This window comes from Balaenoptera acutorostrata, chromosome 10 (assembly GCF_949987535.1).
Source record: "Balaenoptera acutorostrata chromosome 10, mBalAcu1.1, whole genome shotgun sequence".
Taxonomy (NCBI): Eukaryota; Metazoa; Chordata; class Mammalia; order Artiodactyla; family Balaenopteridae; genus Balaenoptera; species Balaenoptera acutorostrata.
The window spans coordinates 97,491,732-97,519,713 of NC_080073.1; the positions used below are offsets into that span (position 1 = coordinate 97,491,732).

The following is a 27,982-nucleotide window of genomic DNA, read 5'->3' on the forward strand; positions in this document are numbered from 1 at the left end:
GGAGATAATGAAGACTTCACACTTTTTAATGAACTCTGAGTATAAAGGGAAGAAGCCAGCCGAATAGGATGGTCGCTCAAGGACAAGGGCTTTGGAACCAGATAATGCAGTTTTTGTTTTTGTTTTTTGCAAACCTCTTCAGGGAGTCAGATTTTATTTCTTAAGGTAACGGAGCACAACTGAAGGAAATGTGTCAGGATGGGGAGGGGAGACGGGATCACGTCAGCAGGCTGAGCTGCAAGAGTCAGTGGAGAGGAAGAGGCAGAAGATGTAGGGAAGAGATTGAGAAGTTTGTGAAACAAGGTTCTTAGGGAGAAGAGGTGGGATCACAAGTACTTATAAAAATTTGTCATTGGAGGACTTTACTCTGAGTCACTGAACGTCTGAACTGAGGTCTCTGGTCACAAATGGCACAGATCAGATGGGAACCTCAGAAGGATTAATCTGGTAGCAGTGGATAAAATGGATTCTTGGAGCCTGATGGGAAGAAGATAAAGATTGAGGTTGGGCTTCCCTGGTGGCGCAGTGGTTGAGAATCTGCCTGCCAATGCAGGGGACACGGGTTCGAGCCCTGGTCTGGGAAGATCCCACATGCCGCGGAGCAACTAGGCCCGTGAGCCACAACTACTGCGCCTGCACGTCTGGAGCCTGTGCTCCGCAACAGGAGAGGCCGCGACAGCGAGAGGCCCGCGCACCGCGATGAAGAGTGGCCCCCGCTTGCCGCAACTAGAGAAAGCCTTCGCACAGAAACGAAGACCCAACACAGCCATAAACAAACAAACAAATAAATAAATAAACACAAAGTTAAAAAAAAAAAGACTGAGGTGACTTCCAGTAAGTTTGGGTTACAGAGAGGCTGAGGAGACTGCTTTAAAAAACCAACTGCAATGAGTAAACAGAAGCCAAATAGAGCAAGTAAACAGCCTCTGGAGCAACAATGAGTTTGGAAATTATTCTCTTTAAAGGGTATCAGCTGCTGGAGTTGGTGCTCCCTCAACAACGCTCAGTAGCTGGGAAGAGCCACACAGCGACAATTGTGGGAAACCACACCAAGGAGGTTTTGAGTCCAGGATGGACACCAGTTCAAGAGAGTCTGGTGATCTGATTCCCACAAGATCCCTTTCTCTTTTGTATGCATCACCTTTTAAAAATTTCTTACTTCAGTTGCTAATCTCATTGTTACCTGTCCAGATTTTGCAAGTCTCCAAACCTACCTTCCCAATCCTAATCTCCTGCCTTCAAACCTGTATTTTAAACTGCTAGCTTACTCTTCCAGAAGCCCACTCTTCTCAGAGACTTTCAAGGAGTCCACACAACTTACAGTACAAAGTTCTCATTTCTCGCTTTGCCCTTCAGGAACCTCCGCCTGAGCTCCTGCCCAGAATGATCTTCCAGTACTTCTCTAAACATACGCTGTGTCCCAAATGAAACACTGTCTGGGTCCCAGTGGGCTTCGGGGGTGGGGATCAAACCCCTGAAAAAATACACAAAATTGCATGTCTATTTGACTATCTGCATTTGGTCGGAAGAGTTCCCATCTTTCTTTGAGTCTCCAAATAGACTAAGACACAAAAGGTAAAAATTTTAAAGTATCCAGGTTGAGGCTTTTTATGAGTTCAGCCCACTTAAAACATCCTCTGCTATGGATTAAAGGGAGAGAGTATATACTAAAGCCCAAAAAAACCAACAAAAAACAAAAACCAAGATAGAAGTTATTCAGGATTGACACGAGTTTGCTCTCATCGTTGGCGCTCCCTAATGGTTTGTTCAATAAGTAAATGAATGAGGGCATCTGATGCAGCTCCTTCACACCGTCTTGAGAGGTATGAAAATCAGCATCACTATTTGACTTAAGAAAAATGTACCACAAGGACCAAAAACCTGTTTCATAATCACACCTTCCAAAAATGAGTAAAAATTATTCTGAAATTACCATGTTAAAACAATTATAAGGGAGAGACCTTCAAGATGGCAGAGGAGTAAGACATGGAGATCACCTTCCTACCCACAAATACATCAGAAATACATCTACATGTGGAGCAACTCCTACAGAACACCTACTGAACGCTGGCAGAAGACCTCAGACTTCCCAAAAGACAAGAAACTCCCCATGTACCTGGGTAGGGCAAAAGAAACAAGAAAAAACAGAGACAAAAGAATAGGGATGGGTCCTGCCCCTCTGGGAGGGAGCTGTTAAGGAGGAAAGGTTTCCACACACTAAGAAGCCCCTTCACTGGTGGAGACGGGGGATGGCAGGGGGGAAGCTTCGGAGCCACAGAGGAGAGCGCAGCCACAGGGGTGCGGAGGGCAAAGCGGAGATTCCCGCACAGAGGATCAGTGCCGACCAGCACTCACCAGCCCGAGAGGCTTGTCTGCTCACCCGCTGGGGTGGGCGGGGCTGGGAGCTGAGGCTCGGGCTTCGGAGGTCAGATCCCAGGGAGAGGACTGGGGTTGGCTGTGTGAACACAGCCTGAAAGGGCTAGCGCACCACAGCTAGCCGGGATGGAGTCCGGGAAAAGGTCTGGAGCTGTGGAAGAGGCAAGAGACCATTGTTGCGGGGTGCACGAGGAGAGGGGATTCAGAACACTCCCTAAACGAGCTCCAGAGACGGGCGTGAGCCACGGCTATCAGCACGGACACCAGAGACGGGCATGAAATGCTAACGCTGCTGCTGCCGCCACCAAAAAGCCTGTGTGCAAGCACGGGTCATGATCCACACCTCCCCTCCCGGGAGCCTGTGCAGCCCACCACCACCAGGGTCCCGTGATCCAGGGACAACTTCCCCGGGAGAACACACGGCGCACCTCAGGCTGGTGCAACGTCACGCTGGCCTCTGCCGCCGCAGGCTCGCCCCGCATCCATACCCCTCCCTCCCCCCGGCCTGAGTGAGCCAGAGCCCCCGAAGCAGCTGCTCCTTTAACTCCGTCCTGTCTGAGCGAAGAACAGATGCCCTCAGGCGACCTACACACAGAGGTGGGTCCAAATCCAAAGCTGAACCCAAGGAGCTGTGCGAACAAAGAAGAGAAAGGGAAATCTCTCCCAGCAGCCTCAGGAGCAGTGGATTAAATCTCCACAATCAACGTGATGTACCTGCATCTGTGGAATACCTGAATAGACAATGAATCATCCCAAATTGAGAAGGTGGACTTTGGGAGCAACTGTAGACTTGGGGTTTGCTTTCTGCATCTAATTTGTTTCTGGTTTTATGTTTATATTATTTAGTATTTTAGAGTTTATTCTCATTGGTAGATTTGTTTATTGATTTGGTTGCCCTCTTTTTATATATATATAGATATATATATTTTTTTCCTTTTACTCTTTTCTTGAGTGTGTATGTGTATCCTTCTTTGTGTGATTTTGTCTGGATAGCTTTGCTTTTACCATTTGTCCTAGTGTTCTGTCTGTCCTTTTATTTTTTTTTAACATAGTTTTTAGCGCTTCTTATCATTGGAGGATTTCTTTTTTACATTTGGTTGCTGTCTTCTTTCTTGTTTAATTACTTTTTAATTTTTAATTATTATTTTTATTTTTTATTTTATTTTATTTTTTTCTTTCTTTCTCCCTTTTTTCTGAGTCATCTGGCTGACAGGGTCTTGGTGCTCTGGCCAGGTGTCAGGACTGTGCCTTTGAGGTGGGAGAGACGAGTTCAGGACACTGGTCCACCAGACACCTCTGGGCTCCATGCAATATCAAACGGCAAAAGCTCTCCCAGAGATGTCCATCTCAACACTAAGACCCAGCTCCACTCAATGACCAGCAGCCTACAGTGCTGGACACCCTATGCCAAACAACTAGCAAGACAGGAACATAACCCCACCCATTAGCACAGAGGCTACCTAAAATCATAATAAGGTCACAGACACCCCAAAACACACCACCGGACACGATCCTGCCCGCAAGAAAGACAAGGTCCAGCCTCATCCACCAGAACACAGTCACCAGTTCCCTCTACCAGGAAGCCTACACAACCCACTGAACCAACCTTACCCACTGGGGGCAGACACCAAAAACAATGCGAACTACGAACCTGCAGCATGTGAAAAGGAGACCCCAAACACAGTAAGTTAAGCACAGCAAGAAGACAGAGAAACACACAGCAGATGAAGGAGCAAGGTAAAAACCCACCAGACCAAACAAATGAAGAGGAAATAGGCAGTCTACCTGAAAAAGAATTCACAGTAATGATAGTAAAGATGATGCAAAATCTTGGAAAGAGAATGGAGAAAATACAAGAAACGTTTAACAAGGACCTAGAAGAACTAAAGAGCAAACAAACAATGATGAACAACACAATAAATGAAATTAAAAATTCTCTAGAAGGAATCAATAGCAGAATAACTGAGGCAGAAGAACGGAAAAGTGACCTGGAAGATAAAATACTGGAAATAACTACCATAGAGCAGAATAAAGATAAAGGAAGGAAATGAATTGAGGACAGTCTCAGAGACCTCTGGGACAACATTAAATGAACCAACATTCAAATTATAGGGGTCCCAGAAGAAGCAGAGAAAAAGTAAGGGACTGAGTAAATATTTGAAGGGATTATAGTTGAAAACTTCCCTAATATGGGAAAGGAAATACTCAACCAAGTCCAGGAAGCACAGAGTCCCATACAGGATAAATCCAAGGAGAAACATGCCAAGACACATATTAATCAAACTATCAAAACTTAAATACAAAGAAAAAATATTAAAAGCAGCAAGGGAAAAACAACAAATAACATACAAGGGAATCCCCATAAGGTTAACAGCTGATATTTCAGCAGAACCTCTGCAAGCCAGAGGGAGTGGCAGGACATATTTGAAGTGATGAAAGGGAAAAACCTACAACCAAGATTACTCTACCTAGCAAGGATCTCATTCAGGTTTGACAGAGAAATGAAAACCTTTATAGACAAGCAAAAGCTAAGAGAATTCAGCACCACCAAATCAGCTTTACAACAAAGGCTAAAGGAACTTCTCTAGGCAGGAGACACAAGATAAGGAAAAGACCTACAATAACAAACCCAAAACAATTAAGAAAATGGTAATAGGAACATACATATCAATAATTACTTAAACGTGAATGGATTAAATGCTCCAACCAAAAGATATAGACTGGCTGAATGGATACAAAAACAAGACCCGTATATATGCTGTTTACAAGAGACCCACTTCAGACCTAGGGACACATACAGACTGAAAGTGAGGGGATGGAAAAAGATATTCCATGCAAAAGGAAATCAAAAGAAAGCTGGAGTAGCAATTCTCATATCAGACAAAATAGACTTTAAAGACTATTACAAGAGACAAAGAAAGACACTACATAATGATCAAGGGATCAATCCAAGAAGAAGATATAACAATTGTAAATATTTATGCACCCAACATAGGAGCACCTCAATACATAAGGCAAATGCTAACAGCCATAAAAGGGGAAATCGACAATAACACAATCATAGTAGGGGACTTTAACACCCCACTTTCACCAATGGACAGATCATCCAAAATGAAAATAAATAAGGAAACACAAGTTTTAAATGACACATTAAACAAGGTGGACTTAATTGATACATATAGGACATTCCATCCCAAAACAACAGAAGACACTTTCTTCTCAAGTGCTCATGGAACATTCTCCAGGATAGATCATATCTTGGGTCACAAATCAAGCCTTGGTAAATTTAAGAAAATTGAAATCATATCAAGTATCTTTTCCAACCACAACACTATCAGACTAGATATCAATTACAGGAAAAAATCTGTAAAAAATACAAACACATGGAGGCTAAACAATACACTACGAAATAACTAAGAGATCACTGAAGAAATCAAAGAGGAAATCAAAAAATACCTAGAAACAAATGACAATGAAAACACAATGACCCAAAACCTATGGGATGCAGCAAAAGCAGTTCTAAGAGGGAAGTTTATAGCAATACAATCCTACCTCAAGAAAGAAGAAAAATCTCAAATAAACAACCTAAACTTACACCTAAAGCAATTAGAGAAAGAAGAACAAAAAAACCCAAGGTTAGCAGAAGGAAAGAAATCATAAAGATCAGATCAGAAATAAATGAAAAAGAAATGAAGGAAACGATCATAAAGATCAATAAAACTAAACGCTGGTTCTTTGAGAAGATAAACAAAATTGATAAACCATTAGCCAGACTCATCAAAAAAAAGGGAGACGACTCCAATCAACAGAATTAGAAATGAAAAAGGAGAAGTAACAACTGACACTGCAGAAATACAAAGGATCATGAGAGATTACTACAAGCAACTATATGCCAATCAAATGGACAACCTGGAAGAAATGGAAAAATTCTTAGAAAAGTGCAACCTTCCAAGACGGAACAAGGAAGAAATAGAAAATATAAACAGACCAATCACAAGCACTGAAATTGAAACTGTGATTAAAAGTCTCCCAACAAACAAAAGCCCAGGACCAGATGGCTTCACAGACGAATTCTATCAAACATTTAGAGAAGAGCTAACATCTATCCTTCTCAAGCTCTTCAAAATATAGCAGAGGGAGGAACACTCCCAAACTCATTCTACGAGGCCACCATCACCCTGATACCAAAACCAGAAAAAGATGTCACAAAGAAAGAAAACTACAGACCAGTATCACTGATGAACACAGATGCAAAAATCCTCAACAAAATACTAGCAAACAGAATCCAACAGCACAGTAAAAGGATCATACACTATGATCAAGTGGGGTTTATCCCAGGAATGCAAGGCTTCTTCAATATATGCAAATCAATCAATGTAATAAACCATAATAACAAATTGAAGGAGAAAAACCATATGATCATCTCAATAGATGCAGAAAAAGCTTTTGACAAAATTCAACACCCATTTATGATAAAAACCCTCCAGAAAGTAGGCACAAAGGGAACTTAACTCAACATAATAAAGGCCATATATGTCACACTCACAGCCAACATAGTTCTCAGTGGTGAAAAACTGAAACCATTTCCTCTAAGATCAGGAACAAGACAAGGTTGCCCACTCTCACCACTATTATTCAACATAGTTTTGGAAGTTTTAGCCACAGCAATCAGACAAGAAAAAGAAAAAAATCCAAATCGTAAAAGAAGTAACGCTGTCACTGTTTGCAGATGATATGATACTATACATAGAGAATCCTAAAGATGCTACTAGAAAACTACTAGAGCTAATCAATGAATTTGGGAAAGTAGCAGGATACAAAATTAATGCACAGAAATCTCTTGCATTCCTATACACTAAGGATGAAAAATCTGAAAGAGAAATTAAGGAATCACTCCCATTTACCACTGCAACAAAAAGAATAAAATACCTAGGAATAAACCTACCTAAGGAAACAAAAGACCTGTATGCAGAAAACTATAAGACACTGATGAAAGAAATTAAAGATGATACAAAGAGATGGAGAGATATACCATGTTCTAGGATTGGAAGAATCAACATTGTGAAAATGACTATACTACCCAAAGCAATCTACGGATTCAGTGCAATCCCTATCAAACTACCAATGGCATTTTTCACAGAACTAGAACAAAAAATTGCACAATTTGTATGGAAACAAAAAGACCCCAAATAGCCAAAGCAATCTTCAGAAAGAAAAACGGAGCTGGAGGAATCAGGCTCCTGGACTTCAGACTATACTGCAAAGCTACAGTAATCAAGACAGTATGGTGCTGGCACCAAAACAGAAATATAGATCAATGGAACAGGATAGAAAGCCCAGAAATACACCCACACACATATGGTCACCATATCTTTGATAAAGGAGGCAAGAATATACAATGGAGAAAAGACAGCCTCTTCAGTAAGTGGTGCTGGGAAGTCTGGACAGCTATATGTAAAAGAATGAAATTAGAACACTCCCTAACACCATACACAAAAATAAACTCAAAATGGATTAAAGACCTAAATGTAAGGACAGACACTATCAAACTCTTAGAGGAAGACATAGGCAGAACACTCTATGACATAAATCACAGCAAGATCCTTTTTGACCCACCTCCTAGAGAAATGGAAATAAAAACAAAAATAAACAAATGGGACCTAATGAAACTTAAAAGCTTTTGCACAGCAAAGGAAACCATAAACAAGACCAAAAGACAACCCTCAGAATGGGAGAAAATATTTGCAAATGAAGCACCTGACAAAGGATTAATCTCCAAAATTTACAAGCAGCTCATGCAGCTCAATATTAAAAAAACAAACAACCCAATCCAAAATTGGGCAGAAGACCTAAATGGATATTTCTCCAAAGAAGATATACAGATTGCCAACAAACACATGAAAGGATGCTCAACATCACTAATCATTAGAGAAATGTAAACCAAAACCACAACGAGGTATCACCTCACACCGGTCAGAATGGTCATCATCAAAAAATCTACAAACAATAAATGCTGGAGAGGGTGTGGAGAAAAAGGAACCCTCTTGCACTGTTGGTGGAAATGTAAATTGATACAGCCGCTACAGAAAACAGTATGGAGGTTCCTTAAAAAACCAAAACTAGAAGTACCATACAACCCAGCAATCCCACTCCTGGGCATATACCCTGAGAAAACCATAATTCAAGAAGAGTCATGTACCACAATGTTCATTGCAGCTCTATTTACAATGGCCAGGACATGGAAGCAACCTAAGTGTCCATCGACAGATGAATGGATAAAGAAGATGTGGCACATATATACAATGGAATATTACTCAGCCATAAAAAGAAATGAAATTGAGTTATTTGTAGTGAGGTGGATGGACCTAGAGTCTGTCATACAGAGTGAAGTAAGTCAGAAAGAGAAAAATACCGTATGCTAACACATATATATGGAATTTAAAAAAATGGTTCTGAAGAACCTAGGGGCAGGACAGAAATAAAGACACAGACGTAGAGAATGGACTTGAGGACACGGGGAGGGGGCAGGGTAAGCTGGGACGAAGTGAGAGAGTGGCATGGACATATATACACTACCAAATGTAAAACAGATAGGTAGTGGGAAGCAGCTGCATAGCACAGGGAGATCAGCTCGGTGCTTTGTGACCACCTAGAGGGGTGGGATAGGGAGGGTGGGAGGGAGATGCAAGAGGGAGGAGATATGGGGATATATGTATATGTATAGCTGATTCACTTTGTTATAAAGCAGAAACTAACACACCATTGGAAAGCAATTATACCCCAATAAAAATTTTTAAAAAACAAACTAACAAAAAAAACAATTATAAGAAATTAGGAGTGCCTTTTAAAAAATTTAGAGTGGCAAAGAGCTGACAAAGATTATAAAGGCCTAATTGTAACTCTATCATTAAATGAAGCCTTAAGAAGTATATTAGTAAATTCAAGATGTTTAGCCCTTAAGTCCAGAGTTTTGAACAGACTGGATTACTTTCACTGATTGATGTTTAATCATCCACATGACTTCTTCCCCGAGTCCATCTGATGATAGGGCCTAGCCCTCAACCTTTTTTGCCACCAGATAACGAATTTGGAAGGCTTGAGAGTGAGGAAAGAGACCAACTGCAAATAGAGTTTGAAGAGGCAGAAAAGTAAGAAAACAGAACAGGGCTGAGAATAAAGTGGTCTGTGTCCGAGCAACCGCAGGGACATGAGAGAGAACAGCATGAAGGTGAGCAGTAGAGCAAAGGTGTGTTTATGAAATCAGCTTTCTTTTGAAACAGATCAAGAAAAAGCTGCTTTGCCCAAGCCCACGGTTCTCACAGGTGGCTTCCTGCTGCTGCTGAGAGAGAAGACGGCTGTCTGGAGAAAATGCTCACTTAGACACGAGTCAGCTCGAGTGTCAACTGCCAGGACTGAGAATGCTGACCCCCAAAGGTAGGAAGCTAGGCAGCTGAGCTCATTCAGGGAGCTGAGGGGGGCAGGCGAAGCCTGGACCAGATGACCTCTGGGGTCTTTCTAGTGCTTCCATCCAAAAAAACACCCTCCTAACAGACCAGACGGTCTGGGCTCCCTTTCATGACATGACTGGGGTTGGCTTTATCACAGGGAGGGTAATGGCTGGGAGGTGATTCTTCTTTCTCTTCAGAAAAGCAGGAGACAAAATACCTGATGGAGGCACTATTATAATTACCGAGAACCCAAGTAGCTGTGTCTGTGTGTGCTCTAAAGCCACCCCTTGTGGCGGCCCGGGGTTGCTCCTAGCGGGCTCCTAGAGGATGCAGTGGGGAGGGGTGGGCAAGGGGTACTTTAGCTGGCTTTACCTTACCATGGTATTTCTCACGGTGGCTTAGTTTTCAAAAGGCTTTTCCAAAGAAAGCACCAACTTTGGTGTCCTGCTGGCCTAGAATGTGTTAGTCATCCAGTGTCCCCCAGAGAAGTTTGGAAAAAAGGAAGCCGCAGTGTCTGTGCTATCTGATGTCTAGTCAACAGAAGAGGCAGAAGGGCCAGGACATCTGGGGCCCCTGCTCTAGATCTCCCCATATGCCAAGTGCTCTTAGGATTTTTGGAGGACCTGAGATGCTCCCAGGTTGGACATTTGCTTCTCAACCCAAAGCAACACCCCAAACAGAGTGCTTATGTAGCAGGATCTGATAACGTTCACTTTTCCTTCCAATCTCATGGGAAGGGGTTATGGTTTCATGATATCTCACCAGCCTAGGAATGGGAGCAAAGATGGGGGTGGAGGTGAGGATAGCTGTCAGTTAACTACACCGAGCTGCCCGGAGCCTGAAACTGTCACCTTTCTGCCTCAAGCAGCATTACCTTTGCTTACAGCTGCAAAACGATGTCACACAGGTCCCTAGCCATTTAGAAAGTTCTCAACGACGATGGCTTTCCCCTTTTAAAATGCACTTTCAGTTCTACAGAGACACCTTATCACAGGGAAGTGGAGAATTGCTATGAATGAACAGGCATAAGAGGGCAGTGGTTTCCCTTTTTCACTCCAAAAGAAGTCACGGTACACTCTCCTACAGAGGTCAGATCTCTTCGAAGAGTTTCTGTCCAACCTAGGACTCCTCTGTGTTAACTACGAGGTGTCTTTAAAAAACAAAAGGGTGATGCATTTTTATTCTAAAAATCCTGGGACTGCCTAGTCCCAGGAGGTGAGGAAGGGGATGGAGATGGGGGCGGAGAGGGGAGGAGACTGGGCATCAGAGGCGGTGGCCATGGGGGCAAATGGAGGCTCCTTTGCCCAGAGAAGGTTGCCCAGTTTAGAGAACACGTGTAAGCCCATAAGGGCTGAGAGGTAAAGCAACACTGCCACGTTGCCCATGGAGCTACTGAAGGGTTCAGTGCAAACACAACCACGATGCCTGAAAACACACCAGCGTTAACACTGCTGAGGACGAGGATGTAGAGTGTTCACACCTTCTCTTCTCACTCTGGCCTTCCCTTGACCTTCACTGTCCTTACACATTCTCCACCCTCTGTGTACCACCCTCCTCCTCCCTATCCCTCACCACCAAGTCAAAGATGGATCCCATCTGCATATTAGAATTGAGGTACAGACACTGATACTGGGGTAGCACAATGTTAATGAGAACACAGTTGCATTAAACAAAGGCTTTGTCCGTCTTAATCTAAAGGCTGGCTAACTTGAGTAGTGCAGGCCCCAATGAGGAGGGGAAGGAGCTCTGCAGCCCCTCGGCTACCCGGACACACAGGTGGCTGCTTTCTCTACTTGGGTCTCCCCAAAGGAAAAACCAATCACACGCCCCTCAAAACAGTACCCACACTCCAGATGCAACCATCACACACGATTAGGACATTTGAGTCTTAGCCACTATACCTCTGGAGGGACAGGAAAATGTTTATATTGAGACAGTTGCTAATCATTCCTGTTATAGGAAGGGTATTCTTCACGGAGGAAGGCCCATTAAGGGGTGTGTCTTAATAGCACAGGACAACACAGTCCTGAGGGCTGGGAGCAGGTAGAAAAAGAAAGTGAGGCTGCATGTACCTGGGCCCATACTTCTCAGCATATCTGCTCAGGCACCGGCCAACTTCCTCCTTTCTTTCTGGCTCCAGAGATTTCTGCCTGGTAGGGGGTAGTCTACCCACTGCCGGAAGCGAGCCCCAAAGGGCTTTCCCAGGCATGCCACTGCCTTCCACACCAGGGACAGCCATCCTTTACTGGCACCTTGGCAAAAGGACGCTATGACAGCATGGAATGGAGGGAGGAGAGAGGGGAATTGATGAATCCCATGGGACCAAAGATGGCCCAAGTCATGTTTCTGTTAATCTGCTCTTGAAGCAGTAGTTGAAATCCAAGAGGAATATGAGACTGTCCCCAAATCCTGTGCCCTAAGATGTACTGATTTTTGAAGAGGGTAGCTGTACTGGTTCTGAAATTGTAGGCCACTGTATAAGCAGCTATGACTAACATGGTCTACAGAACTCAGCAGACTGTGAACAGGGTATCAGTTCCTTGTAACAGGAAGAGAGATTCTGAACAGGATGGTGCTTCCGTGGGCATTCACATCAATGATGACAGTAATCATGATGATGATAACAGTATTAATAACAGCAGCCATTTTTAGTCACTTAAGTCTGCCAGGCACTTGACCTACACCCTCGATATGTATTACCTTATGTCATCCTCACATTAAGCTTATGAGGTAGTGTTATTATTATCCCCATTTTACAGGTGGGGAAACTGAGGAGAAACTTAATGAACAGGAAGATGTGATTCTCAGGAAAGAGACACCCAGGCTTTCAATGAAGACTTGTCTATTTTCAAGAATCCCTTCTTACACTATGAAAGGCTGGCTTTTCAAATCCCTGTGTTAGTGATTAAAGTAATAGGAGGGCTTCAGGGACAGGGAGAAAATGAGCTGCTTTTTGCAAAGGCTACAAAACAGATGCCAATATAAATTGATCCCACTCTAGCAACAGAAAAGTGGTGTCACCAGTCTTATCCTAAAATGTCATAAAATATACGCATATATAAAATGCATATGCATAAAATACAAGCATATATGCCCTGGAGGATACCCGCCCGAGGTCACTAGCACATTCGGAACCATGTGTAGGAGGTTCTCTATTAAGCACTTATGCCACAGGCTACAATTAGGAACTCAGCAGGTGCCAGTTTGGCCTGGAAAAGGCTCAGACCTGCTTCACTTAGAAAAGGCTATACATTGTGTACGGTGGTGGTAAGAATCTTAGTTTTGAAACCAGGAGGATGTGGGTTCAGATCTAGAATCTACTGCCTAATAGCTGTTGGTGGATAAGGGTTCTTTCTGCCTTCCAGGCAGGAGGCCTGGGCTTCCTGATTTTCCTCCAGAGGATCCATCACCTCTCCTCCATTTCCAGTCCTGGCGGCTCAGTAAAGGATGATCTCACTCCTGACACCAGAGGTGGGCACAGGACCCAGCACCAGCGAATCAGAACATGTCATTCTCCACCCACCCTCCCACCCCTAGTAATTCATTCAGGGATGAGCAATTGAGTCCCGCCAAGCAATGAGACTCAATTACAGATTTTGTTGGGGCTATTGACAGACGTGCTCTTTCAACTGGGACTGCATATTAGGCTCTAAGTCTGGTCGAAGCAGGGGCCATAAACTTTAAAACCTTCGCTCAGACCTGGTTAATGTTAAAATAATTTCTAGGGCGCGATGGCAATTCATATGCTTTGAAAGGAAACAATTCTATTACATCAAATACTTTCTATTTTCTAAGAACTGTACTGAGAGGATATTCACATTCCACGACCACAGACAGTAAGGGGACAAAGAACATTGCTAATAGACTAGACAGGTGGGGAAATGTCTTATTTAAGTTTACACAGGTCTGTGTTGTATTTATTGAGATAGTATATGTTATCTGCAAAGTTCTTCCTGAGATATTCAAAACAAAATTCCTGTTTCACCTCCCAGGAATCTAACCTTCAACCACCAAAGCATGTAATGACTAAAAAAACTTATAAAACATTCTATCGTTCCTTTAATCTACACGTTTGTGCTAGGAATGGAACTTGTGTATTTAAATCGTAAACGAACTCTCAAGTCTTTTGTTAATACAAAGTAATAATCTTTAAATAATGTAAATTCTTTGATCATCTTAAAACCTCAGACCCTCGGTCTCAAAGTAAATAAATAGTGCCTCTCAGATTCAAATCAAACCGCAATGAAACCTGGTTCCTCCTGCAGGGGTCAGCAAAACTTTTTCCATAAAGACAAATCATAAATACTTTGGGCTTTATGGGCCATACACCTCTGCTACAAATACTCGATTCTGCTGTTGCGACGTGAGCGCAGCTTCAGACAATCATGTACAAATGAGCATGGCTGTGTTCCAAAAAATTTTTATTTACCCAGGCAGCCAGCCTTTGGGAATACAGTTTGCCAAAACTTGCCCTATAGCATGGAGCTGCTGGCAATCTTTCTGCCATCTCAAGGAGAGAGGCTGCCTCAGAATTGAGCCAACAGAGAAAAAAAAAAAGGCTGAGGGAGGGATGGCTCAGGTGAGAATGAGACCTCATTATATCATTTGGGCCCCTGGATCCAGCCATGCCTGGAACCATTCTAACCCTGGACATTTGCCTTACATGAACCAATAAATTCTCTTTTTTACTTAAGCTAGGATGGGTTGGGTTCACTTTCACTTGCAACCAAAAGAGTTCTAACAAATTAACTGACCACCAGTCTGCTCTCCTATAAAATAAGGATAATACTGACTTGTAAGGATTAACAGGTATGTACTTAAAAACCCTCTTTGGGGGACTTTCCTGGTGGCGCAGTGGTTAAGAATCTGCCTGCCAATGCAGGGGACACAGGTTCGATCCCTGGTCTGGGAAGATCCCACATGCTGCGGAGCAACTAAGCCCACAAGCCACAACTACTGAAGCCCAAGTGCCTAGAGCCCGTGCTCCACAACAAGAGAAGCCACCTCAATGAGAAGCCCGCACACCACAATGAAGAGTAGCCCCTGCTCGCCACAACTAGAGAGAAAAAGCCCACATGCAGCAATGAAGACCCAACACAGCCAAAAAATAAATAAATAAGTTAAAAAAAAACAAAACAAAACACTCTTTGGGGGCACAGAAGAGGAGCTCAATAAAAGTCTACTCTGGTACCAGGCAGACCACCTGGCCAATGAGGGTTCCTCTAGGGCTACAGTCCCTTACCTCTTCCTTCACCCTAGGATGTCCCTTAAGGAATTACATGAATTTTTAAAATTTTGGAATCTCTGAACTATGCTGAGACCCTCCAGACTGATGTAAGAATCAACTGAAGTAAGTACCTATGAAATTTTTGATCGCTGGGCTCCATCTTAAACCTGCTGAACGAGAATGTGAATGCATAATACACAGTCCAGGCAATTCTGATGCCAGCGTTCCGAGAATCGCACTTGGAGAAACATACTAGATAGAGCATTCCTACAGAAGCCTAGAATCCTACTCCCAGTTGAATCCATAGCCTTCGAGTGGCTGGCTAAGGAGAATGATCCCTAGTGTAGAAAATTAAGTCATACTTCAGTGCCATCAGCCGGCCCCCAAATCCTCAAATCACTGAGAATTCTTTAAAGATGTCTAATGTTCATGGAGTGCTTTATTCTTTCCAAGTGCTTTTACATCTGTTAGCTCATTAGATTTTCATAACCTCCCCATTATGTAGGTAGGGTATCAAATTTCCTAACTTTGTTTCCTTACAATTATGATTAACACTATTTTCTCTTCACAAAGAATCACATCACAATTTAGCCTTTTTAAGACTTTCAGAAGGTCCGGGATAAACCTTTTGTTTAACCCTTTGTTTCCCAAACTTAATTTAATCAAATATGGTTGTTTGGTGTTTCCTTGTGGGACACAATTGAGGTCTCATCATAGACTAGTGTTCCACAGAACAAAATTTGGAAAATGCCAAGGCAGTGTCTTTTTTGTCCCTTTTTACGGATGCAGGAAGTTAGACAAGAGGGGTCAACTGACTTGCCCGGAATATGCCAACTCACACAGGAATTAAAGTGGTCCAGGGTTCCTGAGTCTAGAGATGGGTCAATTGTCAGGCACACCTCGTATCTCTTGGATGGCTTGAGAATGCTCAAGACCAGGGGGTGTAGGTTACTCGATTCAACCCTTTTCAAACAGTCTTTCCCTCCAGTAATACCATCAAGGTTCATACACTTCTCAGCATTTTTCCTCCCTTGAGCTCTTTCCGAGATCTTATAATAAGAGTCACTCAGTTACCTATTGAATGTAGGATGACAGAGAACCTTATGAAACCTTACGTTCCACTGAAGAATCATTTCTTGAGTCTGCTGCCTCTTAAGCTCAGATTTCTCATTTTCTTCCACTGATAACATTACACAGTTTTCTTATTTACCTCCCATTAGTTCACAGACCAATTCTTCAGTGCCATTTGTCATCTGTGTAGTGACTGTGTGAAATCTAAATAGTACTTCTGGAAAAAAATATTTTAGCAAGAATGAAGGTCCTTGCTAAACATCCCTGTTTTCCTTCCCTTTTCCATGTGTGAGTAATTACCATAAGTAGCTCTAACTTGGGCCTTGCCTTGACCCTTACTCAAAAAGTAAGAAACTGCTTATATATTTTTTGCCTCTTTCACAAGGAATTCTTAATTTCACTTGTTTCAGAACACAGAAATTAAATTCCATTAGTCTTTTTTCAGAGGTAAATGGCCTATTCTTTTTGTCCTGTCAATAATTCCTTTGAGGACCTTTGATTATTCTTCTCCATGAAAGATGTTCAATTTCTAAAGAGGTCTCAGCAAGGAAAGTCATTGGTTCATTTTTCCCCATAAGAAGTTCTGAATTCACAAAGAATTTAGAGTTTATTTTTAAATTCTTACTTTTCTTCCTAATAACTGAGGGACACAAGCTGCCCCACTCACTGACTCCGACCCAGCTCATCTTTGTTTTCTTCAGACTCAACAAGAAACACATCATTTCTGCATCTAGGCCTTTACACCTGCCATTCCCTCTGCCTGGATGATTATTTGTTTCACTTCTGAACGCCACTTTCCTCCTTAACAGAGACTGTTGCACTTCTTTCTGCCCATCTTCCCTCCTAACAGAACCCACATCATCATGCTCACCTGTCTATCCCTTCTCCACAGGACCACAAGCTTCCTGGAGGCCCCGCCCCCAGCACTAGTGGGTGGATCTCTGATCAGTGATTGACTGAAGGGTGGGTAGCCCGCGCATACCTGGCCACTGAGATCTGTAAGGGGTGCCTATATAGGCGGTCGGCTTCTAAGAATGGCTTCTTTCCTCTTAGAGAAAGGCACCAAGAGACAGTCTTATTTCTACTCTGATCGCTGTGGCGTCAGGATGTAAGGTCTGAATGGTTATAAGCATCTTGCAACCAGCCTGGGGATGGAGTCCTGAAGCAAAAGAGGGCAGAGGAGAGAATCACAGGGCAATGGAATCACGCTCGAGCCTGCCCCGCTTAGGAACTTATTATGTTAGACAATAGATGATCTAACTGTTTAAGGCCAAGATGTCCAGGGTCTTTCTTCCCTTACTGTAGCCAAAAGCATCCTAATTGACCTTCCCTACTAGATTGATTATGCTGGCGAGTAAGGGCCATTTATGACACCTAGGAAATGATCAGTGACTATTTTTTGAGTGAATAAATGCATGAATGTTTCTCAGAAAAAGACACGATAGGAAATATTATATATATGCAAACCAGAGCCTATCCCCTGGAATGCGCATGGTGAGGACAAACAACTGTAGTTGAGATTCATCCTTTATTTACTTGCAGGCAGAGCCATGGCTGGACGTGGGGCTGTGGCGGAGGAGACAGTGTCTACCTCTAAAAGCCATAGGGAAGAAATGACACAGGGAGATTTCTCTCACATTTTCCTGTTTCTTAGAAGAGCTGTCTTAGTTGTAAGTGTTGTCCCAAATCTAACTGAACTGGGGCTTTTGCTTCACCTCAGTCACTGGCTTTTCACAAAAGTTTGTCCCATATGCCACAAGAGATCTGTTGACCTGGGTCAAGTTTGATATATTATTAAAGGGTAACATCACAAACTAAACTCCCTGTGCATTTTATTAGCATAAAAAGACAGTAACCCAAATGGTCCAATCGCTAGGGATTAACTAAATTAAAGGACAAGCACTGAACATAAACTATGTGGCCATTAAAAATGATGATGGACACCTCTAATTATTGACATGAAAGCTGCCATGGTTTCTTATTCAGTGGAAAGTAAGTTGCCAAGTATTATATATGGTATAATTTGATTTTTCTAAAAGAGAGGTTTACTTACCTATCTATCTATGCATAAGCATAGAATCTGGAAGAAGAAACTTGGCTAAACAGTGGTTCTATTTGGGTCATAAAGTCAGAGATGATCTCAAATTTCTCTATAATTCTATTTTCTGATGGGGGGTAGATTAGATGTAATCCCATCTCTGCCATCTACAAGCCACGTACAAAGCCCCAATATCTTCCTTTGTACAAGAGAGGAAGTAAGAGAACCTGTCTCTTAAATTGTTATGAAGAATGAATATATGTGAAGCAATTATATCTAGCATATCAGCCACTGTGATTATTAAATTATGAAAAGTTTATTGCCATTATTGTAATGTGAATATTGCATTTGTGGTTAAGTGTAACAGAAATCTACAAGTGGTACTTAGTGGAGGTCTGGTTGAGTATACAGGGCATAAAGGAATTATTGATAACTGAATGTCACCTCTCCTGCCAGAGGCTATCACTGGGGTACGTGTGATGCAGTATTTAAAAGCCTGACTTTGGAGTGAATAGACATGTGCCTCATGAACTAAAGCAAGTTTCTCCACTTTAAATTGGGAATAATATCATCTTCTTTACAGGTTTTTGTATTACATAAGATAAGGTACTTACATGTGGAATACAGTTCCTGGCCATAGTTAAGACCCCAATAAATATTACTACTATTATTACAAATTCATCATAAAATTATATTTTAAATGTAAAAATATTACCTTGACATTCCACTAATTATAATTCTTACCTAGCAAATTTATTGCATTTTAAAAAAGAGTTGTAGGAATTTAACCAAAAACTGGAACAGTGCACTAAAATGGTTTCCTGGGTTAAAAGAAAAAAAAAATCTACCACATTTAACTTTTCTGGAATATTAATATTTTGAAAGGAGATAATCAACTCCTTTCTAAAAAGTGGTCGGGGGAGGGAAGGGGCTCTTTATGAGAGGAGGGTACATAATAAGTTCAAATTTAGTTGGATGCCAAATTCATCTTTATTCTATAGGATTTAATTTACATGAAAATGGCACTCTACTGAGAAAAAGGAAATATAGTCTTTATAGATTAATAAACAACAAAAAAACCCACTAGCTTATTAACCCACTAGGTTAATAAGACATAGTTAAAATTAATTTTTGTCTTGGGGAAAATAATTTGGATTTTAATCTTAGAGCTAAGTTGACTACAAAAGCAAAGAGTAATTCAAATATATTCACACCGTTATCATGCAGTGCACAAAGCAAACACTCCATGCATCCTATGAAGGCTTCAGGGGCATGTATGTAAATAGAAATTGCCTGAGATCTGGGGTAGATCCACTAAGGAGAAAGAAATACGACACCATAAAGTCAATATTTTCATAGGTTTTTGATATTTGATATTTGATATTTGTTGCACTATCCTTCAAGGAACATTGAAGGTAATTTCTTCATCTATTTCCTGGCTCTTTGCTCCCCAGAAAAGTAAGTTTTTGCCATTCATACTGGCTCAAATGCAAATATAACTGTTCCCTTTTGCGCTTACTTAAAAATTAGATGCAGTAACAGAATTGAATGGATTCGAGAAGACTCAACTCAGGAGGACAAACCGGGTTAAAAGAATCCTTATTTGCGAATGGAGAAGACACAGGAAATTTAAGTCTCACAAAGAAGTCCTCTCTGTAACACTCAGATGCTCATAACCACAACCCCAAAGCCAATAACAGGATTTTTAAAGACTATTATCTGGAGAACTCAGCTACACACCCACTGGGGGAAAAAAAAACAGCTGTTTATTTTTAGCTCTTTCTCAGCTCACCAAGAGAGCAATAACCGAACTTCTAAGATAAAATATGAGGGGAAGTGGTTTGGAGGGAAAAAATTTCTATATTAAGTACTTTAACAAAAATTGGTTTCCCTATCAAACCGCCTTTTATGAATTCAGTTCAACATTTATTGAGCATCTGTACTCTGTACAGCTTTGTGAATTAGAAAAAGATGAGACTCAGCTCCGCAGAAGTACTCACAATATTGTGAGACACACACACACAATCATCTAATGGCTTAGATAAGACATGGAGAAAACAAGTTTCAGATTTTCTTGAAGGTAGGTTGTACAGAAATTTTAGCAGAAATATTTCTTGAGACAGTTTTGCTCTATCATACTCAGTAGAGACCATTTTATTAAAAAACATAAACTAGCACTTAGAGAGCTAAGGAGACAGGAAGTAGGCAAGCGAGCTCTGTCTTTATAGCACCAAGAAAGTTCTTTTCTAGAACAGTTCAAACGGTAAAAGTTGAAGCAGAATGACAGTAGTCAGATTTGCATGAAGTAAGCTTCAAAAATTCTGACAGATTGAATCAATACCATATACAGGACTTTCCTGTCTGGTTCTGAGCTTGACCAATGAGGATAAACACAGCTGGAAATAAACAACATTATGTGTTGGTCCTAAAATTTTTTTGTCTAATTGTCAACAAATGCTATGTATGGCTGTTTATAGAAAGAATCAATGATATAATGGTACATTTTAACAGAATGTACCCATACAAGACAACTTGTCCATAAAACTCTGGCAATAATACTTTGGTGCTATTATACTAGCCTGATATCATGATATAGTGCTATCATGTTAACAGTAACTATAATAGGTCAAGTGTATCCTGAAAGTGAAAAATAAGTTCAAACAGTTACATGTCTACAATTTATTTGGGGCTACAAAAAAGGAAAAATATCCTCTATTATCAGTTCCCTGGCTACAAAAAAGGAAAAATATCCTCTATTATCAGTTCCCTGCCAAAAAGCAACGGTAAATATTTTGCTGACATTAAAAATCTAATGTTTAAGAGTTTGAATATGATTTTGAGTTATTCCTAATTTGGGGGGATCTGGTGGATGGAGGGGGACATTGAGTAACAAAGCCACAGGCCCTTTTGATGACAAGAATATGCACCAATGCTGTATTTATATGACTGTGCAGAAATTTTAGCTCATTTGGTTAATCAGCTGCTGTTCTCCACAGATTTTTCTCCTTATAAATGTAGTTGCCAGTTAAGAGTAGAGGCCAGGATGTTGCTAAACATCCTACAATGCACAGGACAACCTCCCATAATAAAGAATTATGTGACCCAAAATATCAGTAGTGCCAAGGTTGAGAAATCCTGTTCCCTATAACTTAAAACACATGACTCAGAAGAAGCCAGGCCCCGATCAACAAGCTCTGCTTTCACCTCTTGCATATATTACTGTCGGATCATTGGCTCAGCACATACGTGACTGTTCGTAGTGAGTGCTCCCAATATGTAACACAGACTGTGCTTCACGACCAACAGACAGCTGTTTTGCTTGTGTGATTTATCTTGTTTTTGCTATAATATAAACAAATCATTTTGAAAAGCAAATATCTCGACTCGTTTTAAAGTTCCTAGTTTATGAGCACTGGATTCCACTTTAGGAAATCACTGATTAACAAAGCCAAGCAATTAATTGATTCCAAATGTAAAACTAAGTCATTTATGCACAACGAATGCTAAAATCTTCCCCATCAGAATTCCTATTTAATTGAAATTCCAGATTTCTAATTAACAAATTTCTTTACAGTCTTCATTTTAAAAACTTACATTTTCAACTTCTTTTCTTCCTCTTCCTATTAGCTACGACATATCGAGTGCCATGTCCCAGGCTCTGTGTGCATTACTACATGTGAATTTTATACTTACAACAATCCTCATAGGTAGGAACTACAGATACCATTTTCCTTATTATTCTTTAAACTCAAGAATCTGCAGATAGAAAAAGAGGGCTGCAAATAAAACATCTGACCATAGCACTCACAAGCATGAGTTCAATGTGAATTCATTTACTACAATGCAAAGCAAGAAGGAAAAAAGCCAGGAGGATATAAAGAATACTTATGATAATTACAGTAATGGCCACAACCTACTGAGCGCTTACTGTATTCTAGGGTCAGTGCCAAGTGCTTTATTTATATTATCTCATTTGATCCCAGCCCTAAGTGTGGATGCTGTTAAAAGTCACCATTTTACAGGGACTTCCCTGGTGGCGCAGTGGTTAAGAATCTGCCTGCCAATGCAGGCGACACGGGTTCGAGCCCTGGTCCAGGAATATCCCACATGCTGCAGAGCAACTAAGCTCGTGCGCCGCAACTACTGAGCCTGCGCTCTAGAGCCCTCGAGCCACAACTACTGAGCCCGCAAGCCTAGAGCCCATGCTCTGCAATAAGAGAAGCCACCACAATGAGAAGCCTGCGCACCGGAAACAAGAGTAGCCTCCACTCGCCGCAACTAGAGGAAGCCTGCGCGCAGCAACGAAGACCCAACGCAGCCAAAATAAATAAATAAATAAATTTATTTTTTAAAAAAAGAGTCACCATTTTACAGATGCAGAAACTGAGGTGTACTCTGAATTAAAACCACTCAGTTAGCAAGTGGCACAGCTGGGATCTGCACCCTCTCTCACACTTGAGAGTCTACACCAGGGGGTGGCAAATTATAACCCTCGGTTTAAATTCAGCTTGCTGCCTGTCTTTGTAAATAAAATGTTATTGGAACATAGTCACACTCTTTCATTTCTTTATTGCCTGTGGCTGCTTTTGGGCTACAACAGCAGAGCTGAGGAAAGTTGCCACAGAGATCTTAACGGTGAAAGCCTAAAATGTTTACTGCCTGGCCCTTTACAGAAAAAGTTTGCTGACACTGTCTAAACTCTTCAATAGTAAGTAACATCAACTCGACACTTGTGCTCATACTATTAGGCATTGAAGCCCTTTGCTTTCTACTTCCTAGGTAAGAAGCTTCCTTTCCTTTCAATGTGACCTCCTGTGTCATCTATTTTTGTAGCCATCCTGAGGGCTAATACTATTCTTTTCTTCAGGAAAGAGTTTACTTGAATCATGGTAATGCCATACAAAGTGCAACGTATGAAATCTGATTTCCTTGGTCTGAAATCATTAAAAAGCAAAAACAAAACACAAAATTATTGATCTTCTACTGGGAACACGTTATGAGCCAGGAATACAAAAATGAATAAAACACCATCTTGCCCTCAAGGAGCTCACAGGTGAGTACGAGAAACAGGTGTACAGAAAGCAGAGTGGCTTTCCATGAACTATGCTCAGAGGCCTGGCATTCCAGGGAAGGGGTGTCTCTTCCTGGGCCAACCAAGGCCTCAAAAGGAAGACATTTGAAAAGGAAGACATTTCTTTTTAAGAAAAAGGTCTCCATTATAATAAGTAACAGAATTTGGTCTGACTTGTTCAATAAGTAGAACTATTATTCACACATGGAACGACAGAGCTAAAAGGGATTTACAAGCTCAGCCCCTTCATTTTGTAGTTGGGAAAACCAAGAAGTACGTAAGTGTACCCAGTGATGACAGGAGATAACATTGCCAAAATGCCTAGCGGCTGGGCATTAATAACATGCTCCAGAAGCTGCAAAGTTGAGACCTTAAAGGGCATGACTCTGGAGCCAGATTTGGGGCAAGCTATTAAACCCTTCTGAGCCTTGGTTTCCTCATCTGCCAGATGGAGACTGCATTCAGAGGTCATCGTGAGGAATAAGTGCGTTCATATATGGAACGTACAAAGAGCAGTGCCTAACTCACAGAAAGTATAACAAGTGTACAGTACTATGAAAAGTAAAAATGAGGCATAGAAATGAACTAAAACCAAAATCTTTAAGTGAGCCCATATTCTACCCTGCTCCTGAGATCCCAGCCTGCCTTTCTATTACACCTGTGCCCTTCCCACTGGGGAGAAGGGGATGGGAGGGGACCACCGTTCTTCTAGGCTTTTGCCTTAGACGCTATGGAGTAACCTTCTCTTCTTCATCCCTTCAGCCTTTATTTCCTATTGTCAAGAAACATCTCTGACACCCCTTTCTGCTCCAATCCTGTTGCCACTACCCTCAGCTAAGCACTGATCATCGCAGCTCTACTGCTTGATCCTGCTCGGCCCCACCCTGCCCCAGCCCACCTGCAACCAATTCCTTATGCCTGCTGCAGAGCTAATGCCACGAGCGGAACCAAAATACTCTTTGCACGTTATCACTCCTCTGCTGAAGAATCTACCATCACTTCGTGTAGCACATCCGTTTAAGTCCAGGCACTTCTGCCTATAATGTAATATCTTTTAACTTTACCTTGTATTAAAAAGAGACCTGATTTCAAATCCTAACCTCAGCACTTATGACCGGTGAGACCAGCATGTTGCTTAATCCCTCGGAGGCTCAGTTTTCTTTTCTGCCAAGCTGAAATAAATAGTACCTATTCTCATGGGGCTCTTGGGAAGATTAAGGCCATATTTCCCATCACTGGCACAGGGCTTGGCATTGAGCAAGTGACTAAGACGTTGTTGTTGTTATTATCTAACAATGATACACTTATGCTTCCTTCCCCTCCTTGGTCCTGTTCTTGTGAACCCTTCCACTTAGGATTTCTTCCTTCCTGACTTCTGCCAGTCCACATCAGCCCCTTCACACAAACCCTCCTCCTGGGATTTAGTCCACACTGATCTCTTGCTTTGGTGAACCCACTCATGGCTGGCACTGCCCACTCTGGCCGTTAATCAGTGATTCTTAACCCAGCAGCAACTTTGCCCCCAGGGGACATTTGGCACCGTCTGGAGACATTTTTGGTTGTCACAAGTGGGAGGTGGGTGTATGAAGCATGTTTTAAAATATTTTCTGTACTTGATGAGGCTCTGACATCCTGGAGCCTGGAGAGGCTGCCCCACCCAGAACTAGCTAATTCCTAGAGACAGTAAACAACTTGCCTGCCAGGGCACCTTTCCTACGCAAACCAAGCAATCCAAAGCTTATCCCCCCAGCCATCTCCTGGATCTAACTCTCACACAGCAAGTGAGTATTTCCTCTGCCCTCAATCACCCCAGGGCCAGGTACTGAACAACTAGAGACCACCTTTACAACCCTGAGCCAGTCAAAATTATTCAAACTAACCAATCCTAAACTTGCTCAGACTTGCCTACCTTGATTCACCCATTCCTTCTCTGCGAAAAACACAATAAAACCCTGGGCTACGTTCTCTCCTGAGTCCTTCTGCCTCCTGACCAACCCTGGTACTTCCCCAGGGGGTGCTACATGGATGGTATGTAGTATTACATACTACATAAGGAGTATTACAACTCCTTCCCCTTAGGAGTTGTAATAAACTCTTCTTTCAAAGGCAGTTATCTCCCTGTCTGTCCCCTTACCATACCTGATTAGAACAAATCCCAGGTACATTTTAAGATAGTAGGTGCTACTGGCACTTAGTGGATAGAGGCCGGGGATTCTGCTAAATATTCTACAATGCACAGAACACCACTTCCCGCCCCAACAAAGAATTATCTAGTCCAAAATGCCAATAGTCATGAGACTAAGTAACACTGACCTAAAATATTCCACACTGAGATCACAGGTCTCTAGAAACCCCAGACCTGCCATATGGTTCTATCACATAGCTTAACTAGGGAAATAGAGAAAGTACCTAATTCCTGGACTGACTGAAACAAAGGTATAATAATTTGTATTCATAACTCTTTTAACCCAAAATCACTAAACATGTGCAGCAAAAGTGAAAGTATTTCTTCCCAATTACTATGAAGTTTAATGCCAATAGCTTCTGGTCAGAAAGAAGAATTCATGAACAAACCTCATTGTTCTGTGATTCTGTATCTTTCACAAGTGGGAAAGAGTCAATCAATGTAGTATTTTGTATAGGAGGATTCTGAAGCCACACATGAACTTTTTTCTAGGGCGTTCAGCACCTGTGATTCTCCCCACCCCTCAAAAAAAAAAACCACTGTGTATGATAAAAAATAAATTTGGGTAAAGAGGTATACACAGTCTGTTCTTGACGTTTCACTAGGCACATGGGCACACCAAGGGCTCAGAAATTAAAACAATCTACTTAAGTTTGTTTACTAGCTCAGTTTTCCAAGTTAGTTTGATCTTGAAATTTTTCACATACCATCTATTACCATCCCATGGAGCACGTGTTCTATGGAACACATTTTGGAAAACATCTCATTAAAGTTGACAACAATTCCCAATACGGAACTTCAGAACTTGAGTTTTAAAATTTCTCACACTGTAATCAGAGCTGCTTTGCGAAGCTCAATAGCAGAGAAGCATGACACAGCCTCCTTTACCGTAAGAGGTCTTTGGCAGGAAGATCATGCTTCCGCGGGTCTCTGTTGGAACGACACAGACCCTGGAATTCAGGCAGGCCATATTTCCAAATGGCATGGGAGAACTTGTCTTTTTTGCCTTGCTACCTTGGACTGGTTCTAAGAGTACAGACCTCAATATACGTAGATGCCAGGCAGAAAATTATTATTTTCCCACAAGCAATACAGCTAATTTAAACGTTTGTATGTCGGGGGAACCCATCAAAATAGGACCCTGCATGTCCATAAGGAAGCAAAAGGAGTAAATTAAAAGCAAAGGTGAAGGTACAAAGTACCCCGATTTTCCCACCCACTTCCTGACTAGCCCACTCTAACATCTTTTATGCCTAAGTCACGGACATATTTGTACACTTAAAAAAATGCTGTGATACCTATGGATTTAGTCGGATGGCAGAAGACTGAATTCTGAAGAGGATCTGTATTCCTTAGGGGCCTCAGCCCACCCGCTCTGGCTTGACTGGGAAGCCTTTGTCTTTTGGGCAGGGGGAGCGGCCATGGGCAAGGTACTTGGGTTTCTGGAATAGCCTTCAGGAGACTGCTCTTCAGATCTCACAGCTCTGTGACCTGCAAGTCTGAAAAGGGCTCGGCTGGGTATGGGGGGAGGCCACACGCAGCCAGAAGCAGATGGCAGAGTCATCTGTTCATCTAGCTCAGGGGATTCCTCTGCTCTTTCACCTTGAGAGAAAGTGACTATTGTTTTCCCAGTCCTACAAGCCATGAAGCCTTTTCGGTCCTCCATCCTTCCACCAACCATCACCACAAACAGAGAGGAGAATACAAGGAGAAAAGAGAAACCCAGTTCCTTCATCCCTTTAGAATGTGGAAGCTAGCACCACGGATTTAAAAGCACAAAACCCCCTGTGTTTTCTATTTTTGAAAAATTTCCAGAAGCCTCCTGAATATTCTCAACACCCTCTGGAAAAACAAGCACGATCCTCCTCTCCTTCACCCCTTTTCGCAAGAAGGAAAACAAAGGCCAAGACTGAAGTTTGTCTGAGGCCAGTTTGTACCAAGTTTACTGGCACCAAGACTTAGGAACCGGATTCCCAGAGGATGCTTTGTTTTCCTATCCCTCCCCTGGAGGCTGCTAATTCCTTCTCTCTGGTAAACACTGCCAGGAATTGCACTCTTAGGATTTTGCAATAAAAATAAGCCATGTTTGCTTTCTAAAAGCATGGTGGAAATCCTCCCAGTTAAATCTTACTGTAATTTAGGCTATGATATTTTCAAAGTAAATTTGTGTTATTTCATTCATGGCGAGTTATGTACTTTGAGCTAGTAACACACACTGACCCATCTACTTACGGTTTAAATGCTAAGTGTCATTCCTGTTTGGTCCTCAACACTTGCTTTTAAATCCAATGGTGAATTTCAACAATGTTCCATCAACAATGTTAAGGAGGAAGCAAAAAGGACTGTACACCTGATCCAATTTTATTTTGAGCAGTTGCCTTTTTTAAAGAGGTGATTATTCATGTTGGCACGAGATTAAACATTCCTCGCGAAATAATTTGAAGCTAAAGATGTTATATTACTACCCGTTTATACGTGATGTAATGCAAATCTTCAGCCAATATATACACTTTCCCCCAAATTAACTCTATTCTAGGGTGTACCATATACATACACATGCAAAACC

General features: G+C 41.8%; 1 protein-coding gene across 10 annotated transcripts in view; it reads right to left on the minus strand.

Annotated features, from left to right (window-relative positions):
- Positions 1-27,982, minus strand: part of PHACTR1 (phosphatase and actin regulator 1) — a 594,117-nt gene that overhangs the window by 262,476 nt on the left and 303,659 nt on the right. The window contains exon 1 of one of the 10 annotated variants that reach the window (XM_057554727.1): positions 17,105-17,126. The exons of the other annotated variants lie outside the window; for them this stretch is intronic. The gene's annotated coding sequence lies outside the window, so the exon portion shown is untranslated. Of the gene's footprint in view, positions 1-17,104; positions 17,127-27,982 lie in introns of those variants that run through there. 10 annotated transcript variants of the gene reach the window in all.